Genomic DNA, 7,343 nt, shown 5'->3' on the forward strand with positions numbered 1-7,343 from the left:
TAAGCTGACATTTTTTCAAGAAACATCAAGAAACAACAATCAAGAAAACATTAAGATTTMTTTTCCATGTAGTAATAGATTTGTGTGGAGTCAAAAATACAATGACCTCTAATAGCAGTCATTGTGTTAATATAGTTAGGAGTTGTTTCTGTCATAAATGCTACAATTAATAAAAACATTATTTAKCTATCTCATATTTGATAACTTGTTACTATTCCATTTACACTTTTCTTCTAAAATTTCTTCTACTGATTTTCATTATAGTGGATCTTCTACTCTCTATTGATTGACTGTCTATTGATGACAARCTTCATCTTCAAATGATTTTGAGATTTTTTTACCATGTTATATGCTTTTAGTGGGTCGATTCCCAATAATATTCTGTAGACTGAGTAGCTTTACATTTAGCTGGCTACATACAATTTTCCATTTTTTTATCATTTGACCACGATTTTCATATTTTGAAGAATTGTTTTTCATTTTTGAAAGACTATTCTTTTGTTGAGTCACGCTAGCCTTTTCAGGGTCTGAGGATCACATGTCTCAGCATGTGACAATATTTCCTTGACCATTCTCCTTTGCACACAACATTTTGGCTGTTCCTTTAAACTGGATTTTAACTAACTTGCTCTTGTATTTAGGTATTACCCCTCTTTAAAATTAAGCAATAATCTTGCACCAGCTTTTTTTTGTTGTTRTTTTTGTTTTTCTGAAGGAACATTTAGAGGAAGTTGTACAGACGTGCTTCTTGAATGCTTCACAGTGACTGTTGGACAKTGACTCTTCAGTTATTGGTTCTTGATCTTGGTCCTATGCACCACTGAAAAATCAAGAGGTGCTTTTCTTGATTTTTTTTCTTAGCTTTTTCAAAGASCAACTGTTTATTATCTTAACTTTCAACCACTATTTCATGTTCTACTACAAAACTTGCCTAGTCCACATACAGCAACTGAGCTTTTGTGTCACTGTGATATTTTGGCCTGTAGGATCTTTCCTATCTCCGTTAGAGTCATTGTCATCATTTTGGTTAGGTGTTCCATAATAGAGTTGCACTAAAGTATTCTTCCTGATTAGATCTTTTAATCAAAATTTGAGGTTGCATCTAAGGAAGAACTTGATTTCCCCTTCATTTTTTCCATTGGGTGCACTGTCGCTGTCTTGCCCTTAAATTATTCCTACATGCCTAGGTCATACCTAAAAGTAGTATTCTAGGTATCCCCGTGGCACCCAAATGGCAAAATGAAGGTATAACACAGAATATCTGCAGATGAACCCTAATTATTTGCATTAATGACTGGGATGAACCTTTGCAGTTGTGCTAGTAAGCACAAAATCAAGCAACTCTGTGTATTTTTGTGTGTACGTGCATGTGTATGTGTGTAGGAGGGAGACGAGAAACAAGTCCGCTGAATAACAAATATTTCTTAGGTTAATTAATTTTGACATATATCGCTTTCCTGTAATTGATTCATGAGCTCTGTGAACACAGCTTTGATTTGACATAATAGTTAGTCTTTTAGCGATCTTTAATTCCACTTAAAAGGTTTCTAAAGGTTTCTTTTTTTCTTTTGTCTTTTCACTCAGGAACTTTAAATCCATTAAATCAATTCAGTTGGYCGCTATTACAGTTGCTTGCATCTGTACACGTTTCTGGGTTTAGTTCTGTTTTTTTTTCAGTTGCATTCTCTTGATATAGTATTTTTTCACAGTGAGCATACTTCAGAATAGAAGTTATTTTACTTCATTGTGAATTTGTTCATTTGAAGCTTCGTCTGAGCGAATCGCCTTCTATGCGGCTTCTGGTACTCCTACTGCTATACCAACCTACACTCCTTCATATTTCAATTGTCTCTTTCCATGATACAGCCATAAAATTTGGTCTAGTGCTAATTCAGTGTGTCCTAGTAGCCAAAGAACAAGAAGTTTTACTTTAAGTGCCATTACCTATATTATGAGCACCCATCCATGGTTTGAACTCAAGCCCAAAAAAGAAAAAAAAAAAATCTCTCTATTGCCCCCCAAAATCATAAAGGGCATTTTTTTAATAGAAGTCCTGTCCTGCCTAGTGAATACTTTTTCTATCAGTGGAAATATCTATTATACAAACCCAGGATCCCTGCTGCCYGGGCCCAGAAGCACAAGGAGACCTTCCCGGCCTTGCCTCCTCAGGGAAGCAGCCACACGTCACGTCACAAGGCCAGAAGCTTCAGCCTGTGCTCAAGTGACATCCCCCTCCTGTATCTGCCTCTCCAGGGTTTCAYGTGGAACTGACTCCAGCTTTTCGAGCCTCCAGTGACCATCCCCATGCTGGTTCCACTTCCCACCTCCGAGCACTCACTGATGCTGGGACCCAGACAGAGGAGACCCTGCCCTGTCAGCCCTGCTCCTACCCCAGTCTCTGCACCAGACGGGCAGCAACAGCGCCCATGCACCTGTAAACGTGGGAGCTGCTTGGCATGCGGCCTGTAGCCCAGCCTGACCTGCAGAGGAGAGAGGGACCTCCCTATGTGTCCTACTGAAAATGGTGCTGTTCCTAAGATAGTACCTTCCTAACATGATGCCCTGCCCTGAGCTTGAAGGAATGAATGTTGATCCCTAACAGTCCATTCCTCAGCTTTCCAGAGAGCCCACCAACAGAATTCCTCCTGAGAAAAACTTTCTGCAGGAATTTTTGGCCTCCAATTACTTAGTTARTCTCAGAATAGCCACAGACAGGCTTGGTAATGGGAGCTTTGCAGCCTGGCAGGAGTCGCCTTGTGAGCAACCCAGAACTGTGACGCACATGCTGCTGCAGGACGTTATTCACTCACAACACCACAGGAAAGAAATTAAAATGCACAGCAAGTGCTTTCGTGGGGGTATTTTCCACCTTTTGAAACTTTTTCAGAAAAAAAAAAAAATAAGAGGCTAAATAGGCTAAGTTTGTATGAATTGAACTTTTCTAAAGTAAAAAAAAAAATATCCTTAATCCTTGAATTGTTGCTTGTCACAAGATTACAGATATATTAAGAAAACATACAGTAAGAAAGAATCTCTTTCTGCTCTGGCAGCTGTTGGCTACACATTACTGTCCTAGATGGATTATTGTTATAACTGAACTCAGTTGTTTCCTATGTATCTCTTAAAATATATATATATATTTTAAAATACAAATGTAAATAAATACTTAAAATCTCTTTTTTTATGACCTTGAGTAGATGACAAGAATATTAGATCTAAAAGGAACCTTCCATTGATTTTGTAGGAACTGGGTGAAATATATAGCAGACTACTGTAAAAGTAATCAGATTTTAAAAGGAGAAAAAATCCTCTTTACTGCATTCTCTTAACTCTTTTCTTTGGTGAAAAAAATCCTAAATTCTTAAGTTAAATATACAAAATTTCTTTTGATAAATTAATACACTCCATATTTTTTTTCTCTTCTTATGAGAGAGCATATTTATTAAATAGATGAACGTTTTATGTGTTCTAAGCAGTGTGTGGGTGGAYATTATCTTCAGTTTAGATACTCTGTTGAGGGAAATGAGGATCAGAAAAATGASATTTATTTTAATAAAATTTAGAATATGCAAGAACTTTTAAGCATCTTATCATGATCCTTTGCTAAAAGGTTGAAGCGGTAAGTTGCAGGCCAAACAACTATTTTTTAACATATATAATTCCAACTTCTTTAAACATTGAGAATCAATTTTTTGCCTGGTTTGAAGGAATGTGTTTCTGAATGAAAGTATCTTCCCACTCAAGTAGTAATGAGATATTTAACTTTTATGTAATGTCACTTTTCATCTATAGGTGTCGTAGTGCTTTGTTCAGGCCACCTACGACTGATGCCTAACAGTTACACTGATTGCTTGTCTCAGCTGCTTATATAGATAGAAAGGCCTGGCAGAGCTGATAGTCTGAGCTGTCTGACATGCTCTTGACAAAGGTGGGGGATTAGTCATACAAAAATGGTACCAACAAGAAAAGCATGGTAAAACTGGAGTATCTGGGGTCACACACTTCAGCAGTGAGTACAGCTTGCTTAAACTTATACCAATATATATGTAGTTTAGGTGGAGAGGAATATAATCTGCAGGTAGGAATATAAATTAGACTTTTTTTTTTGATAAAATGCCCTCATAATGAGATTATTATTGTTCCCCAAGCAGATAGGGGAAATTTTGAATCAATTTCCTCTAAAAAGGGAAGTGCTTTTGTAGTTTTCATGCAGCATCCTGGATTATTTAAAATATCTGCTTTATTGAACAGTTTTGCCCTGATGTACTAAAAAATATAAGGATATATGATATGTAAAACATGCAACATATATAAAGTGTAAACTAATACAAAAATGTAAGTTAAAATAYTTTAAAAAAGATACTGAAGAACTCAAGAACTGAAATAAAAAGAATTCAAACAATTTATAGTAATCAAAGTCTTTTTTACTCTTTGTAGCACTCAGCACTCAATCACCCCCAAAATGGAATTCCTACATTTCAAAAACGGAATTGCTGAAACAAAAGTCAGTATGTAGTGTGATCAGTGAAGCTGTGTTTTGGAAAAGGGAGAAGAAAATATAAGAAACTGGACCTTTTACGGTCACTAAAACTCTTGAGGATTTAGATGGAGATGATGTTTACAAGGTTTTAATGTACACTTTGACATGAGCAGGGCTACTATTTGGTGGTCTTGGTGGGGATGTGAAATAGTATTTCAAAAAAATTCATTTAATTTTGTTTTTCATCTAGAAAGCTCTATGCTTTCTATGTCCTTCTTGTTGGATTTATAACATATTCATATTTTTTTTTTACATTTCTTATGTGAGAAAAGGCGAAAGCTCTAGGGTATTGTGTTACTTATCCTGCTTTAATTTACTAACCTGAAGCATTCTGCATGGTGATAACAGTCTTCACAACAACATACTCTGTCAGTCTTTTCATTTTAAATATGTATTACTTTTTAAAAAGGAAGTTTCCTTTTACAGCACTGTTTCCATAACACATATTAAATRGGATAACTCTTTTAAAGTTGCTTACTAAAAGCTACTAAAAGGATGCAGCTCGTTACATCTCCTTATTTCCAGGGATATGACGCCTCAGAAATACACACGCATTTCAGGTATGAGGCACTCTACACCTCACAAACATTAATGCCTTTTATCTTCACTRCGTTGTCTTGAATTAGAACAGCACTAACTCGTATTATACAGAGAAGGAGCCAAAGCACAGAGAGATGAAATGACTTGCCCATCAATGGAGAAGAAATGCACCACAAGATCAGGAACAGAATCCAAATGTTCAGATTCTAATCCCAGGACTCTGCCCGTTGCCAGATAGCCTAGAGCAGTCATCTCTCTGTCCGGCTGCTAACGAGAGTCTTGACATCACTCAACCGAGCTGGGAGCCTGGGTTCCCCTCATCAGCAGTGAAAAAGAAGCTCTGCCAGAAAGTCATTTAGAAGATCAAAGTTGGGAGCCCCGCACTCTCTCCTTCTCTCTTGCAACCAGCTAGGAAGCCTGGGCTTCTAAATCAAGCACCTAAACTAGCTCTCTAAAGTAGATAGCATGACTCATTTAGCTAACTTAAAAAGCCCTATACTGCTCCACAAAGAGAACCCCATAAAGTTTTCCATGTCTCTTTTACAGACCCACGCATACAGCTCACTCATCACAGGCATACCTAAATGCCTGGTTTAACCAGTCGTATTAATATCCAGGCTTTAAAATTTTGACTGCTGGCTGCTACCTTTCTTTTTTTTTTTTTTTTTTTTTTTTTTTTCCTTTTTTTTTTTATTCCCCAAAAAGACTACCATCCTGTTACAATGAGGAGAGGGGGGGTGGAGGTTCTAGTGAGTGCCACTCACTCTACAGCAGCACCCACGGCCTCTGTACAGCCCACCAGCTCCACACGGCACATTATCGATAATCTTTTATTGAATTCACACTTTCCCACATGCTGCTTTTCTTTTATCTTTTATTAAACTTCGTGGGGGGGGGGGCTAAAAAAATTTTTTTGGATCTTTTTCTACAGGCCGCTTCACTACAATGAAGGCTGGGTTGGATTTAATGATTACTGAGTATTATATAGCCTCTTTGCCCCTGTTTTATAGAATATCATCTACCTAGGCATAAATGTGCACGTGTGTGTGTGTTTAGCTGAAATTGCTCAGATATTTCCCTCTCCTCCATCCTCCAACCTGAACACTGGCTTACCCCAGTATGAAATACCTCCGGCCCAGCTCCCAGCTCAGAGTATCTCTCTATGCACATGCAATGGAAGAGGGGGTGTTGCGTGCATGCACTTCCCTACACATATAGGTACAAATGTGGGCAAATCTATGGGGGGAGGGAGAGGGGAGAACATCACAATTTTACACTTCACAGAACATTTGTTTAATATTATAAACATCTGCAAATGACTATTTATTTCATGAAGTGATTAACATTCCTAATTAGACGCACCTTGCAGCTGCTGTTAATCTTAATTGGCAATAATGCGGTTACATTTAGATACATATCTTCAGAAGAGTTACGGAGGAGAAGAAGAAAAAAAAATCCAAAGGGAAGGAAATAAAACTGTTCCCACACAGTTCAGAGAGTTCGCACAAAGAAGATCCCATGGCAACAGCGAGGCCCACAGTTTGCCTTATAAAAATCCAAGAATAGATAATGTATCATCTCTTTTAAAACAACATTCCGCTTTGGAAGACGTGGAGGGGGAGCAAAGTGGGGTCGGGGGGAGCACACTGATCCCTACGTAACTCGCTTGCGGAGTGGGCAGCCTCTTTCCTACCCCTGTCCCTTGGAAAAGCGCATCGGAGCGGGGTCCCAAAGCTGCGTGGGCGAGCAAACCTGCAAGCGCCGTGGGAGCCCGGGAGGAGGCAGCGCTGCCATTCCGGAGTTTCTCCCGGATCCCTCCCCAAGACCCCCCCTCCCCAGCCTCTTCCAAATTAAAGAAAGAAAGGAAAAAAAAAAATCAGCTTCGAAACTAGCGCTCGCCCAGCCGGCGGTGCCGTGCGGATTGGCTAGTACCGAAGTATCCATTGGGTGGCAGTAACAGTATCTCCTTTATGACTTGCAGCAAGCCAGGGAATGTATTCAATCCAAGGAGCCGCGCTCGTGGAAACACTGGGATCATTTATGCACTGCGGTCGCTCGCGCGCGCTCTCCCTCTCCTCCTCGGCTCCCTAGGATATTTCGGGTGGATTGTGGTTATCAATCAAGACCTCCTGTTCTTTGCTGAGCACTTGTCATTTGCACTGGGGATTAGTGCCGTTCGGGGCAAGCGGACAACAGATTGTTGGTATTTTTTTTTCCTTCCTGCTTTTTCCCTTTGGAGATTTTGTTTTTAATTTTTTTTTTT

The sequence above is a fragment of the Nothoprocta perdicaria genome, unplaced genomic scaffold (genome assembly GCF_003342845.1).
Source record: "Nothoprocta perdicaria isolate Ctin4 unplaced genomic scaffold, notPer1 scaffold_49, whole genome shotgun sequence".
Taxonomy (NCBI): Eukaryota; Metazoa; Chordata; class Aves; order Tinamiformes; family Tinamidae; genus Nothoprocta; species Nothoprocta perdicaria.